This window comes from Anopheles merus, chromosome 3L (assembly GCF_017562075.2).
Source record: "Anopheles merus strain MAF chromosome 3L, AmerM5.1, whole genome shotgun sequence".
Lineage (NCBI taxonomy): Eukaryota > Metazoa > Arthropoda > Insecta > Diptera > Culicidae > Anopheles > Anopheles merus.
In genome coordinates, this window is record NC_054085.1 from 6,138,061 (window position 1) to 6,159,297 (window position 21,237).

The 21,237-nt window shown below is 42.3% G+C and overlaps 1 protein-coding gene across 5 annotated transcripts in view; it reads left to right on the forward strand.

The window, feature by feature from the left end:
• LOC121598934 (proteoglycan 4) overlaps positions 1 to 21,237 on the forward strand; it is a 122,403-nt gene that overhangs the window by 26,243 nt on the left and 74,923 nt on the right. For 4 of the 5 annotated variants that reach the window (XM_041926310.1, XM_041926315.1, XM_041926316.1 and 1 more), the window contains exon 2: positions 6,904 to 6,949. The exons of the other annotated variant lie outside the window; for it this stretch is intronic. The gene's annotated coding sequence lies outside the window, so the exon portion shown is untranslated. The remainder of the gene's footprint in view (positions 1 to 6,903; positions 6,950 to 21,237) is intronic. 5 annotated transcript variants of the gene reach the window in all.

Sequence of the window (21,237 nt, forward strand, 5' to 3'; positions counted from 1 at the left end):
TGGGAAGGCTCATGAATGATGGTGGACAGCTGGTGTCAAATGAAGATACGTGATACGGGAGGTTATTTTTATGGAGCGGATAATTGGACGACTCTTCTGAACATTATGACTGTTTGGATTCGCCCGGTAGGGAGAACATTGAAGTCCCAGGTGTTACACAGCGTATGTCTCTGTATCGGGTATTCGGTCGTTTCATTATGGCACAGCGAGGCAGAGCAAAATGTGTTGGAATGCAAAAAAAACTCAAATTAAATCTAAATTCCAAGCGACTCCGGCTGTAAGAGCATTCAGCAGTCAGTGAAATATTTTACTTTTAATGGACCCTTAACCCCGGGAACGTACTTTCTACTCTAAATCGATTCTCGGAAACACCAGTTTGGGCATCTTCAATCGTTGTCGAATCGCAATAAACCATTTTCTATCGAACGTGAAGCAATAAAGCAAAACTAGAACGACATCATTCAAGCAGTTGGCAGTTGGAGGCGTTTTTTAATGGCACTTTCTTTTAGGTTTTCCGGGAAATATGTGTGCTTTTTGTTGTTGCGGAAAGTGTCCTTTTCCGTTCATTGATTTGTTGTTTTTATTGTACTTTGTTACAGCGATAGCAAGGTTGTAAAGCAATTCCGTCGTTAAAAATCTCGCATTCATTTTCATTTCTTCGCAAATACCCTGTGTGAGGGTCCTGTGAGGTTAAACCGTCGGCGTAGTCCGTTTTCATTGCCTTTTCACCTCCCCACCGGAATGGACCATTTAGTGTGTGGCTCATCGTGGCTGGATTTTCGCGCGCGCACAACGAACGCATTGGGTGACTTCTTTTGTTAATGCCTTTGCCGTACGGCTATTTTATTGCTAAACTTTGCTGCTAAGGGTCCGAGAACTTGACGCACTACCCGAAACGGCCATTGGAAGCATAAATTGAATGAGTTTCGCGCATAAATCTCACGATGGCACATTAATTTCGCCACCGGCCGTACAGACGTTTGATTAGCCGAGGGAGAGGAAAATGTTTCTATTTCGTACCAAGAAAAAAAAAAAAAAAATGCGCGAAACGGTCAGTCTAAAGTCGTTTTGAACAATTGTGTGTGTGTATCAGTTTTTCTTTTTTTATGTGTCTGTACGCAACGGTGTCGATCATTGCACCTTCATGTTCTGTCGCTTGGGTTGGTTGGCTCAGGTGGCTTATCCGGCGGGTCGAAAGGGCATTGGGATAAATTTATTGGCCAATTTAGACTTTGGAAGTTTCCAACTTCACTTTCACCGACGAAACAGGGTGGTGGGATTCAGGAAAGCAAATCTTAATTTACCCACCCGAGGGTAGGGTGCAGAACAACTTTGCGACTTGATGCCTTTCAGTGGAGTAAGAAAAAGGAGCCTAATGGGCAACTTGTAAAAAAAGTGGCGAATTAGAACGAAAAATACACAGGAAAGTCCTAGTGAATAGAATGTGCCTTAGTAGGTTAATAAAACGAAAAAGGGCTTCTGCAGCGCAAAGTTGCTTCAATATCCTGATATATCCTGTTTAGTTTTCCATGCGCTGCCCTAGTGAACGTTAATAGCAGCTGAAGGAGGACGATAAAAATAGAGAATATACTGCAAATAGAATTTTCATTCGAGCGTAAATAATATTCCTACGTATAACACGTGCGTTTCCTTTTACGATTCGCTAAAACCCCCCGTCCAACATCGCGTGATGTTCCCTAGGTTTTGAGTGCGAGGCGCGGGGTAAAGCCATACCATTGCCCTTCCTCAAAACTTTCCAATACCATTTGTTGCGCCTTCTGTCCGTGCGGAAAGTGCACACGAGAAATTGTGTGTGTGTGTTTGTGTTTTTTGCCCTTCTCACTGGTTTTACGCGCATTCGAATCAGCCAATTTTCCAATTTTCACCAAATTTGCCCCCAAACGCAGATGGAACGGAAAAGTACAGCGTGCAAGGTATAAGGTTTTAAAAAATCTCTCCTCGTAACAGTCGTAAGTTTTGGCCCCGTTTCGCGAACCTACCATGGTCATGAGGCTCTGCTTTTTTTGAGTGTATCTGAGCTTTGGGTATTCGAGCCTGACTCTGCGTTGTTTCGGTTATAGAATGAATTTTTCAGAACAAAACATTGCAACCAGTGTGCTGAACATTTGGTTTGAATTTTGCGGAACAAGAGTGTAGCCACAACGGTCTGGCTCCATATGCCAAAAGCAACGATAGCCGGCTAGCCAATCGTTTACAGTGAATCGTAAACATGTGTTATTATGATTATGATTCTATCGTGCTCCTTGTAACCGATAAGGGTAAGTGTGAACGTTGAATTTCAACTTTTGAACAAAGGAAACTAATGAATGGTAAAAATTACACGAGCTGTTGATTTGATACGAAAATGAAGTGGAAGATTATTGGACAGTTTATTTGAAGGGTGAAGTAAAAACATAAAATAGTTTCGAGGATTTGAGCTATAATTTATGTTCAATGTGTAGTCCAAATTTAATATCTTTGAAAATAGTGAAGCAGAAATTTTGTGAATACTTATCCATTTATTAATTCTTTCCTGTGTGGAAAATGTTCTTGTTAATAATACTGTCAAATACTATTATGTTTGTACACCTTTTCATATAAACAACAACCAAAACATAACAAAAGGGACTCATAAATGCAAAATCTGTTCTGTTATGTTGATGAACAATTTTTCGCCCTATCAACATGAACAAGACAAAACAGTCTAGAAATCTATTCTAGTTAAAGAATGAACTTCGTACCGATGATTCGATTCTTGACAGTTGATGCATGTTCTCCTTCAAGGTGAAGATTGACTCTTTTCAAGAAAGAATATATCACTCTGTCGGTGAGTGAAAGAAAAGACAAAACAAGCAAAATCATTACCCGATGTTGATTAAGATTCGTTCGCTCAGCGCTACCGGGCAAACGAAGGTACGATAAATGGGTAGATGCTGAAGAAGGAAAAACTAAAAACCGCTATACGTCGCAAAGATTTTCATCGCGTTGATTACGTCTTATCGGATGAAAAGGAGGAAACTCTGAGCGTAACCAATCGAGGCAGGGTAAGGGCGCTGGTAACGGAGCAGCAGCTGCTGCTGTTCGTGGTGTGAAGCGTTTGTTGCGCACGGATACTAAGAAACAGGATGCGCGACTCGGTGACCGTGTTGTCTTATAGTGTTGATGCTCGTGCTGGTGAAATGAAGGGAAGGTGGAAAGGAGGAATACACTGCCGGTGAGTGGATTTGTTATTAGTTGCATGGTGATTTAAGCGGCAGCAAGCTAACGGAATTCATTCCGGACGGAGTTGCCTCGTGTACCGCCAGTACGGAACAAAAGTTACGCCAAAGATGAGCAGAGGCTCCTCCTGCTTTGCTAGATCATCGTCGGGCGAGAAAGGTTACTGCAAGCTACAACCGTGCCGGAAGGTGGCTTGGCAGTGAAATAAAGAAAACACATCCCTGTGTTCCCCCGTCGACGACGACGACGATGACGGCAACGAAGCTGAGCAAACATATTTACATAAAAGGCAATATAGTGGTACAAATAGTGTGCCGTCCTGTCCCGGACCTGACACACTCGGTGCAAGGTGCCCAAGCAAGGTGATGGCATTTCGGACGGGTGCGGGAAGCGTGTAGTAGCGAGCGAGTTTTCCTCTGGACCGTGTTTATTCCGACGGCGAAGATGAGGTCCGGTGATAAGACAGTGAGCAAGAAGCTGGGATCTGACGCGTGGACCGAGATTTATTACGTTATCCATCAAAGGGAACGCGAACGCGCATTTTGCCGCCTTGGGTGAGCGCGTGCGTTTCGTAGGAGCGATGTTTTGTAACCGCAATGTGATCCCTTCGGGACCTTTTGCTGCACAGGCCGGCGCGAGACGGTGGCAGGTGGCAGGTAATAAAGTCTTGCCGCGCTTGTCTACACGGGCGCTGTCATGTGGAGCTGTGTTCATTAAGCGTGTGTCTGTTAGTTTACGCTTCCTTTACTGCAAAGTCAAAGCCACCCAAGTGAAGGAGAGATGAATTTACCCGCCCATGTGCAGATGCTACCTTGGAGGGAAAGTTTCCCATTGGCACGGTGCAGAAGGTGAAGGCGTTGAAGATGAAGCTGTTGGGTACGCTCAATTTTACGCACGAGGTAACTTTCTGCCAATGGTATTGGCTGTACGGGGGTGTTAGTAATTATTGTTTGAAATATTTCGCTCTTGGCTGCGCGTGTGTAAGAATATTGACTACAACTGCGTACTCTTTCAGGGGAGATATGTCTCGAGGAAGGATATTTGAAGGGAAGCTAAAAGATGAAAATGTATCCTTCGTTGCACAGCGGGATGCAATTGCCGTTGCTGGGGTTGGCTTGGAAAGATGCCTCTGACATAAAGTTTTGACAATGTATGGGAAAAGCAGTCATAATTCAAAAGTGAACAATAGTTAGCAAGAGACAACTGATGCTATCGTGTGTGGGTGTTGTATTGCACTTGTTTGCAATTGTGAGAGGTGGCTGATTGTTACTTTTTCCAAACTTTGTATAATTTAATCGTTTGTTTGTATCGTTATTTTAACATTTATATTTTTTAATCAGGAGAGACGGCTTTGTCGTATTGCTTAGTTTATGTAAAAAACTGTGGAAATTTTGATGATCAACAACCGATGCCGGTCAAGGCCTGCCAATCCACTTGTGGGGTTGGCTTTCAGTGACTTATTGATTTCCCACCATAGCAGGATAGTCAGTCCTACGTATGGCGGCACGGTCTATTTGGGGCTTGCACCCATGACGGGCATGTTGTTAAGTCGTACGAGTTGACGACTGTACCATGAGACCGGCTAACCTGTTACTTCATGTTATCATTTGAAAAAAAAAACTGCCTACGGTTGCATGAAGTGTACAAGTGTAAGTGTGTGGAGTGTATCATGACTGCAAGCAAATAAAATGTATACAATTTTGAATAAAAAACAGTCTCATTAAAAACTATATCGCGTTGACACTCGCAAATAAGCTACATCATGAAACGACAGCTATGAATCACTGCTTTTGTTACATTGCTCTAGTTTCTTACCGTCATAAACGAGGTTGCAACCGTACCGTTTGTGCAAATTTACCCATACCGCAACCGAAAATTAATCATCCTAATTTTAGCATAACTCACTACCACGGGCTGCATACCAACGGCGTACTGCATAAACTAGGTAGCCTCAATGCTTTCCGAGAATGACATCATTTGGCACAGGCATGGGCAGCTGATGTACGTTCATGATGTGCACATACTCCGTCACTGGGGCAAGGTAACAACGGCTGAGCAGTTGTAGTACCGCAAGCTACAACGCTTTGCTACATTGGTATTCCTGGCGGCGCTTGTGATGAAGCCCTGAAGCCGAATCCACTGAGAGACATACAAAAAACGACGAACGCAACAGCGAACACAGACGCAAAGTGTAGCAGCCTTATTTTATTTGTCTGTAGCCGTTCCGTTGCTGACCCTCGAGCCCTTTGCTGTTGCCTAAATCTGAAACTTCCGTGCATTATCATTCAGTTCACGGTGGACACCGGTCTACGGGTAGACGGAATATCGGAGCAAAAAAAAGCTAATGACACGCACACGAAATCAATGGCTAATCCACACCGGTTTACCGATTCCATCCGAACGGAACAGGTCATGTTGCTTCGGTGTGAAAGGGAATCTCGCCGACAGAAAGTGTATTTGGATGCAAATTCGTTCCATTACACCACGTGTTTCGAACGCTTATTTACGCAATATGCCTACTCTTACACCCAATGACGCAATGCAGAGGTGTGGGTGCTAAGCGACGAGACGAGTACTTGCGCTGGAAAATAAAACGTTCAATCCTTGTTTTGCGGTAGATTGCCTTGACGATGATTTGGGTATATTGAGCAGTAGAATGAGGATTAGAATTTTAGTGGTAAACTTGCGGGAAACGGATGGATTTTACTTCCGCTAGAAGAAGCTGCAGGCCAGGTTCGTTAAAGTTTTACAGTCAATGGTAATCAATCACCGGCCAAGACTGATGGGGCTTAACATTACCCAACGACCCAATTAAATTTTGGTTTCATTATCCATTAGGAATTTATAGCAAAGGAAAAGAAAAAAAGCGAAGGAAATGACTGCACAAAATATGGAAAAGATTATGTGGTCACCTTCTGAAAACTTATATCAATTTAAAATAAAATAATTCTTGAAGAAAACAGTAAAATTCAACAACGCAATTGATATAATTTTTTAAAGAAGTGTCTTTTTTACGATTTAAATGGGACACTTTGTCCTCATCTTCATCTAGTAGAATTGAAAAAATCTGAAATCGATCAAATGTTCCAAGATATTTTAGTAAGCAGATTAGATAAGGTTTCCAAGTAGCCTCCCCAATGGCCATAACAGTGATTCCGGAGCAAGAACATTCAGTAGTTATTCTTTATTTCAAATATCCCGAAGAACAGCAAAGACGGGGAAACTCTTAATCCCAGCCATACACTCTCCAAGCACCTCCTGGCCGAGTTTTCAATAGAGGCTGGATGTTTTGGATTCGTTTTGAGGGTAGAGATTGTCTTGACCCCGGCGGACGTGCTTCCCTCCTTGAGATTGTGTTTATTCAAACGATTAAACAGGGATTTTGCTACAGCAGCCCCTCCGGAGTGTGTCGTCTAGCCCGGATTGGTAAGCAGGCGAATGAAGCTGACGGAAAATTTAATTGAATCCAGTCAAACACGTCTCCAACTTAACATCCCTGCCCGATGCGGGCAGCTTATTGTTTCTGCTTGACTGTGGATTGGTACTGTTTTAAGTGAAAGAACATAGTAGCGCCCGGATTCTGATTAGGCTTAGTGTGCTTTTAACGAACTTGATGGATTGAGTGGGCACCTTGGTATGAAGTGGAGTTAATGTGGTTCTCGTTGTTGTTTTGTTCAATTACAGATTTTACGATACGATCAAGGACCTTCATTTTGCACGAGTTTTAAAGGTAAGGCAATAACTTCTGGACGTTGGAAGGATATCTTCTTCACCCAGACATTGACAGTACCCTTGAAGATGTGACTTGACAAATTGATGCAAAACTTCTCGTTACAACTATAGCGATCATATGTAAACCGTGTTGAGCTTCCATTGTTTTCTCCCCTATGCAACGAGGTCACAAAAAGATACGCATCTTCAATCTCACTCGTCCAAAAAGCAAACCCTTTTTGCTGGGTAGTTTGTATGGTAGAAAAGAAATGAAATCACAGGCAAATAAGTGAATCTCACGCGATTTAATCTTCCCGTCGATGTTCCCCAGTCCCGCATGACGTATCATGCTACAGATGGAAGCCTGCTTGGAAGCGTGTAGGCCCCCGGGGCCGTTGGCGAGCTGGTTCGCGATAATTTGCCATAATCTTTTGCACGTAATTAATTGTACGCACGCGAGTTGGGCTTTTTGAGCTTTGCGGTTGGTGTGTCTCGTATTGGCCTTGTGCCATATTTTAGGGCTTGATGTTGCTGCTGCTTGACTTGCTCCAACAGTCGCGCAAATGCTGCACTGAAAGCCTAAATTATGGTGCATTTTAGCGATCGGATCGGCAGGAGGCTACACTCCCGGATGGCGAGCAATCACGGAAAGGATAATTGATTTTAACGGCTGTCAAGGGCAATCAATTAGCAAATCGGTGCATTCGAAACGATTTGACTTAACTTCTTTCAAGGAAACGGTTCTAGGAAGAATATGTAAAGCATTTTTGAGAAAAAAAAAGCTGAGTTAAGTTGTTTCAGGTGAGAATTACTAAAGTTTATATCAATTTTAAACATATTAGTGCTTGTTTTATTCAATGGCAGGAAAACAATGGCTTTAGAGTTGCTTAAATTTCATTATTTTTCACTTTTAACAATTAAATTATACGGTATTGCTTTCGTGATATAAAATTATAATTGTCATAAATCTGCTCAAATACCTAGTGAAATTATCACGATTCCTACAAGAGTCAAATATCGATGACTTACCGACAAAAATAGGTGCGTAAGAGTCAAACATTTATGAACACAAAATGATGCTCTTGAGGCAAAAATTGATGTGCATTGGTAAAAATTAATGCTTTAAAGCCAACATTTGGCGGCAACGACTGTAAATGAACAGAACTGGCAGCTTCCCGGGTCTTAAATAGCTAATTCCTGTACTGGCTAATCGCAATGCTAGGTGGATTGTGGTTCTTGCCAAATAGGAAAAAGAAAAGAATAAGATTTTAATAAACGATAGATGAGTAATATCATTGCATAAGAAAAGCTATTACTTTTATTACTGATGCAATGCAAACCAGTCCACGGTTATAAATCTCGCAGGAAAGGTTCCACCTCACATCACTTCAACCAACTGGCTAGAAGTTAGGGTTAAACTTGAACAATATTTACCGCGGTTTAAACAAAGACAGAGAGAGAAAGATATATCTGCAAAAGAAAATGCTTAACGTATGGCAGCTGTGCAAACAGCGATAAATTGTCAGCTCAAACTCGCCAAGCCCTTACCATCCGGTGTCCTCTTCTATGCGATCTCCAACCTCCGCAGCGTTACAAACATGTCAAACAAAAGAAACGCCGGAAAGAATAAACAAACGTCCGTACTGTTCGGAGAAAAATATATATAAAAAAACACACACACACCCTCACAACACTGCTTGCGTGTGGAAAGAAAATTGTCGTGAAGCGATTGAAAAATCAAACAGTGCGTTTGGTGCTTCGGGTGCAATTTTGCAGTCAGTGGATTTTGCCCTTACGTTTTCCAGAGAAGTCAAGGGCCCTTGGCCTGTCCGTGTGCTGTGTTTGTACGCCCGTCGCCACGATCCACGTCCATTTCATATGGGATGATTTTTCATTCCTCAAGGATTGCTACGGAAATGGCTTCTAAGCTTGCGTTACTTCTTCCGGGAATGCACGTAAACGTACAGTACGGGAACGTTTGGCAAACAGATAAACCCACGCTAAGTAGGGCTTGAGCTGTCTGTGAAATGCATGCTACATTTAATGCGAGCACGACCGTCGTGAGACATGTGATGGCAGTGACATTGATTGTCCCATGACGGTTCGGTACGGGTTCGGTACTGGCACAGTTGCCCTAGGTCACGGAAACTCACAACGTTCGATCCGCACGCTATGGTGCACAGGTTCCGAAATGTACCAACTTGTGTTTGTATGTCTAAGCCTCTCTCTCTCTCTCTCTCTCTCTCTCTCTCTCTCTCTCTCTCTCTCTCTCTCTCTCTCTCTCTCTCTCTCTCTCTCACACTCTTTTGGTCTTCCTGTTGCACCGAAGTGCATTTGGTAACAGCGAACAAAATAAGTACTTCCTACTGTTAAAGGCAAAAAAACACACAACAAAAACAAGGCAAACACTCGCGTAAGTATCGAACGTTGGAAAGGAGAAGTAGAGCAGTAGTGGAAGTGAATGAAGCAGAAATACACACAACTACGCTCGCACACTACGGGAGAGTGTTTGGGAAGAAACAAAATGGCAATGTCAATGTTTGAACAAAATATATGTTTTAATGGATTACCACTCTTGTGGTGAAGTCCCGGACAATGTGTGATGCTGGAGATTCGAGCAGGAGTGGGTGTGGGTGGCCGTGATGGTTTATTTTTACTAGCTGCACGCCATAGCCGCTTTAATTTCATGTGACGGTCGCCATCGCCCGAAGGAACGTGGCAGTAGTAGTAGGATTTGGGTTTTACTCTCGACGAGGGAATGAATATGTTTTAAGGTTGACGCATTGTTTTTTGTTACCATTTTTTGAAGCTCACCAGCCTCTCCAACAACATTTGCTCAACGTGTAGCGTAGAAGTGTTTTTATTTTTGTGCAGTGGGGATTTTTTGTCTCTCCTGTAAGTAAAAGAAGCGAATTTGCTGGTTCGAGCGATGAATGAGCGAAATGTGCATTAGCCTCGATGGTAAAGTGCATATTTTTTATTGGGTTTTCGACACTGGGTAAACAGGACCTGCTTGCGTAGTACGATGGACTTTGGCAGATTTGACGATCATTTTATGTTTGCTCTCGTTTTCGCATTGGAATAATGGAATAATGCTTTCGGTGGTGGTGAGTTCTCTTTTTGTAAATATTCTTATTTAAACATTGAATACACTGAATGTTCTAATGGAAATATGAAGCAAACGGCGGTGATTTAAAGCGTAAATAAGTGTAAGGTGTGTAATGCCTTTAACAAGCTGTAATGATGATAGGTTAGACATGCAAATTGAATACATTTAGGGTTACTTGATTTGAACATTTTGTTTTGTTTTTGAGGTCATATTCCCAAAACAGGAATATTGCAACGTATAGCATACATTCGAAGTACGTGGTGGAGTAAAATGCACTAAAAATGAAGAACAATTCCACTATAAAACACTTGCGCGACGCCCCTGCCATCTTGACACGGACGAGCAATCATCGTACTTGTCGCGAGCACGCAATCGTAGCTTATGTCCTTCAAGCTTCCTCATAAAAGCTCGTAAACACATCACCACCACGCACAACATTTTGCGGGAACGTTTCGTTGATTTGTCGAAGTATCAACTCGAAACAAAGTAAACATTTCAAGTTCTCGTTCCGGCAAAGCTGTTCCGCAATAAGGCACCGTGCCGATTGTAATCGTATTTCGTCACGCAAATAGGTGAGATCTAGTGGCCAGCGTATACTCACCAAAGAACCTACTGTTCGTTCGGTCAGCGAAAGTGATGCATTAAATCGTTTGCTCCTACAACCGCGCCACCGTACTCGTGTCATGCGCCTTGTGGTAGCGGGCCATACCAGGATTATCGCTAAAGTTCCCGGGCAGAGCGGTTTGCTTGCGGGGAGGTATAAATAAATGATCATCAATTAATTCACATTCATTACGGGTGTGATGCGCCGTTACCCGCGTGTGTCTTTCGACTGCTCTCGCTGTGTTGGCGTTGGTGACGCGTAAGTCGGTGCGCTTAATGAGCCGTTGCTAAATCGTAAGTTGAGAATTGTGCCGGCACGTTACAGGTCTACGGGAGTTTACTTGTACCTGAAAGGAAGCATATAGGAAGAAACTTATGTAGCATGTCGTACCACTCGTAACAGATGCAGGGTGGTGCAGAGGATTGCGTGTACTGATCTCACCACAGGAAATGGCACATCATTTGCGTGTGTTTACGAGATTCCGGACCAGGAAGAAGCTGTTCCTTGTAATACGACGCATTTCGGCAAGGTTAAGTGATCGAAGAGAACTATCGCTAAACTTATCAAAGCATTAAGGAAACGACCTGAAATACCCGAAGGTCATGAGCTCTAACCTCTAAAGGCTAATGGGTTAAGCAGCGATATATTGGTTGGGTTGAAAAATTCCACTGGGACATTAAACATCACAGCACTGAAGAAAACAACACGCTCACAAACGCTTGCGAATGGTGTACAATCGAACAATTTGTTGCACCATCTTGTTCATGCTGTTTTACGATGCAAAACTCCATGGGCAGCGTGAACTGCCCGGGCGTGGTATCTGTGTAACGTTCGCTTCCCATTTCTTCCTGCTGAAAATTTCCCACCACCACCACCACCGTCAATATAACGCAATAACTTCCAACCAACCGGTAGGCGCATCTTCAAATGCATCCTGTGGCAAAAGCAAAAGAACCCGTACCTCCTATGACGACGACGACGACGACGAAATATTTACGACTCGACCTGGCACGGGTGCATATAAATATCGAGTCCCCCGCATTCAAGAGGCCCCGGCCACGGTAAATAATAACTCTCAACGTGAGATTACGTGTAATTCGAGAAACGGAACGACTGTACAAATGCAAAGACACGGTTTTATCCCGGTGCCGGGTGGCTGATGTTGGCGACACTGGCCAAGGGCATTCTTCGCGCACATCCCGGGAAGCTGGCTGCCTACGAGGGAACGGATAGAATGTGCATCACAGCAGTAGCTGCAGCAGCTGCAGCTGAGGAATTAAACAGCGGAACTAGTAGACTACTGGCTCGCAAAATAACAAGCACATTTATCAAACGGAATGCAGAGGTTGACTTGCTAAATGATGCGGCTATGAATTATTGACTCAACGGGGAAGAATGGGCAAACCGTGATCAGGAGCCTCGCCCGGGTTTCGGTAAGGTTGGGCAAGTGGGTGGGTGGTCGAGTCGCGTTTAGAGATTGGAACTAGTGGGATGATTATTGCAGCAAATGGGATTTGGTTGCACTTTGACATCGTACCGGATAGGAGAGGCTTGGCTGGTTTGGTATCCGTTGCAATAGCTAAGAGGTGATAGGATTGTGGTGTGATTTAATTCCAAAACATGTTTGCTACGATACGATTGGGGATGAATCAAATGTTTGTGTGCGAAAAATGGATTTAGCTTTCCGTAAAACAGTAATTCAGAACGTCTTTGAGCTGGTGGGCGGTACAATACGACCCCTGCTTTTTTGATGAACACACAAATTAAAATTAAACTTTTCATATCTTCAACCGTTCATAACAATTATTTAAGCTTTTAGGAGCACATTATGAGGTATAATCATAGACCGAAACCTTTACACATATCTAGATTAAGTATCTAGAAAACAGTTAATCATTAAACAACTTAAATAGGGTGTAAGTAGCTAAGGACCATGCAGTGGCGGATCTAACGGTAGACGGACTAGGCGGTGCCTGGGGCCCCGCCGATTTAGGGGCCACGTAGATCGCTAGTCTATAGTGTGCCGTATGGACAGAGTACTAGCGACAAGAGCTCCCAGAAGAATGGACGTTGAGGCCCCGAGGCTGGCGAATCATTCCACCCCCCTCCCCCCCACCCGTCGAGGGTTCAATCTCCAAACAGCAAGTTTAGTGCCACTACCAACCTCCCCCGAACACCATTTACCATTTACAAGGGGGCCTCAACTCGTATTACCGCCTAGGGCCCCTGATAGCCTTAATCCGCCACTGGGACCATGTAAAAATAACCCAAAATAACAAAGACTGTAATTATTACGATTCGTTAGAGAGTATGGCAAGACTCCTATATTACGCTAGTAACTCTAAGTAGATCGTAATTGAAATGCAAACTTTACCCAACGCCAAGGTGCATCTTTTTGTGTAATACAAAGTGAGAAAATGGGACCCTTCACGATTCTAGTCAGTTTTTTGTATGGAGTTTGACAGTTGGAGGCTTAAATCATGTAAACACTCCATACAAAACCACACAAAAAATAGCCTGCAATTTTCAGTCTAGTTTATTCTAGCCTCAAAGCTAGAATTAGATTCGAGTACCTGCTCGAAAACACGGTGTTGTTTACATTTACCCCAAGGTGCATTAAAGAGATCACGTGGTTGAATCTAGAATCAAAGTATATGTAATCCAGGTGGTCTCATAGTATGTTTTTTAACGAAATTTGAATATCACTTTTGATAGAATGGGTGAAAACTTTTGTTCAAACAAGCTTTCTGGAGGCTTGACAAATACTCAAAACACTCTTAAAATCTTCATTCAGAAGCAGAAGTGATAAAAATCAGCCTTCTAAAGTAATACACCTTGGGATAAGCCCCCCTGTATATTATACCGACTTAGATAGCTGCTCGAAAACTGCTATACAATGCAAACAGCTGACAGGCTGAAATTTCAGCTTATGAACTTACAACGGAAAGGGCCCCAATGTTAGATATAATGAATATAACATCGTGCGGAATAAGAATGAATCATACTTAATACCTTCCAAATGCGTGAAAACCCCCAATTCGTTTGGGTGATCGACAGGCCTTTAATAAAAATCGATGTTCATACTACACGAATAAATTGGTATCCAGGACAAAACACGCTGTGATAATCAACAGACTATCAAAGGCGTTACAGAACACATTGTAAATAGAAGAAAGTTAGGAATGAAATGATACTAGTTCATTGGCAGAAAGAAATTTAACAAATAATTTAGCCTCGTTAACTATGCTCTTTAACGAGTTATTTATTGCTCATCATGGGTTCAAGCCTCAAATGGACCGTGCTCCCATACGTAGGACTGACTATCCTGCTATGGGTAAATCAATAGTCACTGAAAGCCAAGCTCACTAGTGGTACAGACAGGCCTTGACCAACAACGGTTGTTGTGCCATAGAAGAAGAAGTAGAATTATTCTCTTTGAACAATATTTGTAAAATCTAGCAACAATTTTATGTAATAACACTTGTGTGTATGTGGTGTGTTAGTGGTTAATGATTTCTTTGATATTAAAATAATATTAAAATGATAATCATTTGAAATGCTGTCTTGAATCTAATATGCGAATGTAGTATTTTATGTTCTACTAACAAACATATATCTCTTATGTGAAAAACGAGTTTTAATAACGTGAGTTAACAACGTAGCCTAAACAGAAGAAAACAGTACAGGTACTGTAAAAAAGAAACGCTGTTTCATGAAATAGAAATATTTCATAGAAGGTGTGTGTTTTCTATTTCGATAAAACAGTCGCGTATAGGTATAGCTGGCTACTGCGTATCGATTAATAAATAAATGGTAATTATTATTTTACTCGCACCTATATTTCAATTGTTCCATTGCTCAGAACGAAATAGTGATTGTAAGAAGAGACTACTACACATATTGTAATAAAACAATCAAAAGGCACTTTCACAGATTCTCTAATCTTAATATAAAATTTTAAATATTCTTTCAAAAACAACCATTTGGGAAAAAAACCCTAAAATAAATCGTAATGAAGTTAAGTAACATCACCCTTTAAATGAAACGCGGTTAACTCATAATGCTCGTTAATGCAGGGTTATTACCAAACCGTCCGTTGAACCATCCGCTATCGTTGGTTGGAAAAGGTTTCATCTGCTTCCACCATTGTCTGAGGCAAATGTGTTAATCTACACTGCTTAGCTCTTGTTGAGGCACCGGTAAAAAAGCACAACCAAATACGGTGTTGGCGTAATAAGCGCAACAGTAGCTCCAACCAAGCTCATTTCACGTTGGCTGGTATTCATTATTAGGTGAAGCTCATTTTTGGCATACGTTCTTGCTGCCATGTGAAAGCAAGGGTCTCGCCATTTCGTTCCGTTTTTTTTCTTCTGTTCTTCAGCAAAGCTTCATGCAAAAAGGAAAAAAAAAAATACGTAAATGATGAAGCGTATTTTTGAATGAAGCATGGTGTGATTAAATAATACTTCCAGGAATACGCTAGCGAATACGCGGAATGATTAAATGGCTGTTGAAATTATGATCAATGGGTTCAGTTGCACAGAATGGCAGGTTACGCGTTGTACATTGTGTCCGTGGATATTATCTTTTATTGGTTGACAGATAGCCACCAATTGACCGCCAATGGCCAATGCACTTAAACCGAATGGAGCCCATTTCTGTGATGCATTCCGAATCCCGAAACCCGTTGTTGCGGTCGACTAATGTGGTGTTGCCTTTTTATTGTGATTTGCTTTACTGATTTCGCTGATTGCACCGAATAAAATTAAAAAAGTATGTGCCTGCATGTAAAAATTTACCCTCACTTGGGGGATGTGGGAGACAAGGGGGATAATGTGTAGCAACCAGTGAAAAAAAAAATATGAAAAATGTGCAAAATAAACGTCCATTATTACTTCCCCTCGTTGGCTGTGCCTCTGTGAAGCTGGCGCATTTCCTTCCCGGGTCTCATTTATGCCTTTCGGCGATGTCGTCGTCGCTGACGTCCAGCATTCATTCCTGCTCTTGCTGCGACCATCATTGAGGAAGCGTTCCGTTGCGAGTGAAAGTGGTTCAACCGGAGCAACCCGTGTCGTCGTACATAATCGTTGTCCGCTTGACTTTTACTGTAGCAGCTGCCGGTGGTCCACCCCATGTCGTGTATGCGTATCTCCACACGTGTATGGTGTGTGTTTGTTGTAGCAAATAGTACACTGTTTCTCGTGCATGGTCCCGGGTCAGGAAGTTTCCATTACGCGTTGGGTTGGGTCGAGACCGCGACAAGTTTCGGTGATGTTGATGCATTTTTTTTTTCATACTCTCTGTCTCTCTATCTTCCCGGCTCCGGGTTTTGTTGTTTGCATCGTTTTACATATTTTGTGCATAAATGTACTGCAATTCCCTAGCCCGAGCGCATTTCGAGTGAAAGTTTTCCTCCGTGTGTGAGGAGTGTTTCTACCCGTTGAGGTTCAATTGGGTGTTGTTCGGTAAATGGGTTGAACCTTTGGGTCACATTTTTTGGAAAACCACCTAAAAGTAAAGGAGCCGCACCATCCCTAGCTGACATTTTGTCTGAATCTTGTGGGTCCGAAAAACCGGGTGTGACATTTTGCGGCCACAAGTATGCAGTTGAATAATCGGGGCAGCAAATTAGTGCAGGACTGGTTTTTTGGAGCATTTCGAGGGATGTTGAGCGATGATGATGATGATGAATTGCACAACGTGGCGGTGTGTTAACGAGTTGGTAAAATGTTGGCATTTGCAGATCGGTACGGATCGATATGCATCTGTTGTCCTTGTCCGGTTATGCGGATGAAGCTGTGAAGCTTGACTTGTGCCATTGTTTGCCCTTTTGGTCATGCATATTTCACATTGGATTGTCATTTTTGCGCTGGGTAGAATTGCTCAATCAGGTTTAATTTTTGTAAGATTTTTAAAATGTGTGTCAAAGATACATTGTTTAATCAGCATGTACGTGACCGGGCGTATCTTTGCAGTTTTGAAGTAAGGAGGGATTTATTTTAATTCAATTATTCGTTCAACTTTCCATCGAGATGACACATTGATTTGGAAATTAATGCCACTATGGTACACGGTCTCAATGGTGCAACAAAAATTTTAAGGTAAAATTATTTACCTTCCTATTATGAAGGTTGGTTCTCAGTAAAGGTGAGTTTGTAAACATAATATAATATGGTGAACTAACGAAACAGCAGAGTAAACAGTAAACTATATAATGAAAGAAAAAACATTAGAATAAAAAAAACTCTAGCCTTTAAACAGAGCCAAAACAATTTTCGTTCGTTAACGTATCGTTTACAGTAACTATTTGCCGTATGAAACTATTTGTTTTGCACTGTACCATCAGCCAACGAAAACACGGAATCACTGTACCGTGTAAAGTGGGAAAATCGTTTTGCTTTCATTGTGGCTTGAAGGTATACTTTTAGCTTGATGTCTGTGGAGCAAACCTGACCGATAAAATGCACTTTAATTTGTCTAACCGTGAAACCAACCTTGCATCACCCGACCGCACACTTTGAACAGAGGCAAGCCAGAGATCCGTTTTGTTATGTCATGAAGAGAAAATGCAACGATGAAAATAAACAAGAGAAAAAAAAAGAATAAATATACTGAAACGGGTACTGATTCGAATACGAAGTACTATTAACCTTTCGTAGTATCTTTGTAGAAGTGCCTTCGATAGCGTAATGTGCTTTTTCCTCACTTTTGATGGTTTAGAACATTTTCGTTCTTTCCTCAGTTGGAAAGCATCAACAAGTGAGAAAACGTTCAAGAGTTTCCACTTTCCCATCGTTTGCCATGGGTGTTCGTCAATGTTTGCCATCGTGAAAGGATTGTGAACTGGACCGAGCCCCGGACGCATTTCCTGGAAACGACAACGGCGAGGGGTTTAAGTGTAATAGAAACGATCGCTTTTACGGGTGACCTGACAACTTGACCAAACAATTAACGACCAGCACACGCAGAGGCTGCAGGTTGGGAAAGTGTGGCAATATTGGCGAGAGTATGTGCTCACGATTGTCTTACAATTGAGCAAATATGTTCATACAGTAAGTGTCGATCCTTCGGTGTGGTCACGTGCGGTTTATGTGATGCCACACTTTGGCCGGACACTAAAAGGACAAACGTAAATGTCATCATTCGCGATGCTATTACCGGGCCATCGCTAGCTCTATTAGGTTCGAACCTGGTTTGCGTCCGGGCGAACTGGTAGATTGCTCATTATGCTATCCCTGCGAGTGTATGTCAGCATGCGTGGCTACTCCGACGGGATGAAAACGTGCAAGCTTTAATGGGCACGGTAATAAACCATAATGTTCTATTAGCTGCCATTTGTGTGTGAACCTGAAGGAAGGAACCACGAGAGATTTGGGTTTATGGGCATGCATTTGACGGGTCGTTTAGTAGGAACATGTGCACAGAGAATTATACATATCAGCACTGCACACTACATATGGTTGTGAAAAGGGAATGGATGCAGATTTAAGGGGAGCACTGTGCGCTTGGCACTGTTTGCGGAGACTTCATTCAAGAGGGTTAAGTTAATTATTATCACAATTGTTCGCATAAATAACTGTAGTGCTAAAGTATGAAATGTGCATCTTGGCGGGTACCATATTTGCAAACCATAGCTCGAATTCCAGTTGTCTCATTGAGCTGATTTCACGTTAATTCAATCAGTGGAGTGTGTTTGTGGTAGATTAGGATGTAACCTCCGTAGTTCATTAGGAATGTACGTAGAATACCGTGGATAATGAACCACTTGCAGCATTAGCACGTTCTAATGCAAGTTCAATTTTGCCGAACTGATTCGCCTTATAAACAGGATGCTTCAGCTAAACCTCACTTAGTACATGATTTATGAGAGGTTAATTATACACAGCTCAAGGACTCTCAGACAAACCAACCCAATCGTTGAATGTGTTCATCCTAGCTTTGTGCGCTATGTATGGCTTTGCGTAAACTTATAAACCAATGATAAACCTGGAAACAACTTGATTTGTACAAAGTTGGTTGTAGTTTGTTGAGATGTTACACCGTCGGCCAACTATCGGCCAAATGCAAACGCTGGTAGATTGCATTATAAACACCATCGAACAGTTTGACCTCTACCAGAGGCTGACAATGACAGTTTGCATATTTTTAGGTGCAAAGAGGATCTATTAATTTTCTCCAATCATGGTGTGGGTGGGTTGCATTGTGTGGCCATGTTTGGCAAGCCAGCACTTTAACGGTACGGCCAAAATGGCCAAATTCCAGCGGCAAGCAAAATTTATGGATCCCCGGCGGAGTGGTTGCTCCCTTGAAATTAACGTGATAATTGATGACACCGGCGGGTGCACCTTGCACTGTGTGGAGAGAACCGTTCCATTGGTATGGGCTAGGTGGTTGGTGTAATTATCTAAAATCAATAACCTCCCGCAAATGGTGCACGGAAAGGAATCACGAACCACCGAACGGAATTGGACGAGGGCGCAGGCAAATGCATTTTCAGTCGCAACCGGCAGTGCAAAATGGAAGTAATTTGGGGTGAAAATCAGTTTGTGCAAACAAAAAAAGAAGAAAAAAACCGAAAGAAAATTGAACGGTCCACAACATGCACACGCTGCCTGTGGGGCACCATAATTGCATACCGAGAAAAACGAGCGAAAGAAACAAGTGTTTTAAAAACAAGCATAACCGAAAATGAAACCGAAACGAATGATGAGTGAAAATTCAGCCACAAAATAAAGCAGACTCGAAATGTACAAGGTATTAACCGAAAAGCAACGTGTACATGGTCAAAAAAGAAACAACAACAGTGAAAAAACACTTCAAAAGTGCATTCCACTGCACATCGTGTAAGGAAGGAGAAAACTCATCAAGGTGTAACATCGAATACGAAACGGAGAAACAAAAATTGGCAAAAAACCAAAAAAAGATTGATGCTTTGAACGGAACCCTTGCTTGGGACGTTAATTATGCTAATGAGCAGAAGCCAGCGGGACATAAGGTCAACAAATTATCTAACCACAGGCCACACGAGCTGTGATGAGTTCATTTTGTGAGTGAGGTTTTGCTAAAGATAAGCTAATTTTTGTTCGGGCAATTTACTCATCTTTTTCTTGCTCGCCCAAAATTGAATACATTCTTGTAAAATTTGTGTTTGTTTCTATTATTCCGAGTGCTGGGAACAAGGGTTAATGCTAAGACGAAATTGAGTGCCTAGAAATAAGTAGCAGAGTGACTGTGCAGAGGCAAAAAAACTTTGCTTCCAATTAAATTAAACGAAACAAACTAACAACTGCCTGTAAGCTTCACGGGTTGGGTCATTTTTTTCCACACAATTGGCTCATGCCAGAGCAAGATAAAGAAATTATTAATGCGCTTTCTGAACCTCCAGATCACCGTCCCAGCCGGGCCCGGATGTCCGCTGCGTAGAAAGGGATATATTTTCAAATTAACCCAAAGACGACCCTTCGTCGTTATTCATTTCACTTTGCGTTTTTGCAATATTCAAAGTCCATCTCAAAGTGTGCGGGCGTGCCTGTGTGTGTGTGTTTATTTGGTATAGCAATAAAACCATGCCGGCCAAAATAACTGACGCAAATTGAAACCGCATCACATCGCTTAACTGACAGGTTAACTAAACTGGAGCCTTACGCAAAGATTAACGACTTTACCACAGTATTGGGCGGTAAAAATCACCCACGGAGCAGCGAACGTGTTGGAAAATAAATAAGACAGTGTTCGGAAGGTTTTTATTGGTCTGCTTTTATGTGTTCATTAGTTGCACCGGATTCCGTTTGGCTTGGCGCTAGTCTGGTCAGCAGGATTTCTTTCTTTCTTTTTTGAGAAGGATGGTTAAAGAAATCAAGTTAATAGCGTCTTGGCTGGTTGGATTGGGGTAAGTTTCTTTGCCTCAGAGAAAATGTATGGAATTTAAAAGAGGATTTTCTTATCACAGGGATATCGGTTTCACTGCTAATAAGAATTATAGTGAAAGGAGTCAATTAAAGAATAGATGAAAATTGGATTTTCTTATCGCAACGACGAGCAGGCAGTGCTTACAGCCATAATATAATTGCTTTTAATTCTTAGGTTTATATAAAAAGCCACTGCTACAGTTCAATTGATTTCAAACAAAATGATTGTGGAATATATTTTACAAAGTTCATCTTAAACACATGTCATAAACATCTCTTACTCAAGCATGGATCAAGACACGGAATCTGGTTGGCATATATTACCATAAAAGGGGACTTCGTCCACTCTGCTGCAGCGCTAGCGTTGCAGTACGGTTAGGCGCTTCGATTAACTGCACTCCGTTTACTGTCCACATCCGGCTGGGAGCTCTGAGTGTATGAACTTGATACTGATCGCTCATAAATCTCCCGTTACTCTGTTAACCGGATCGCGCGAAACCGTTCGCGGAGCTTGCCCGTTGGCCACTCGAATGCGGATCGTTCAAGTTCAATGCACCTGTACATGCTGACGGTATGGAGATGGAAGGACGTGATGAAGAACAAACGTAGCAACGCGATACAAGAAATTCCATCGTTTGGACGAGTTTTACTGGCTCGATGAAGCAACGAAAGTGGTCACGACGCTG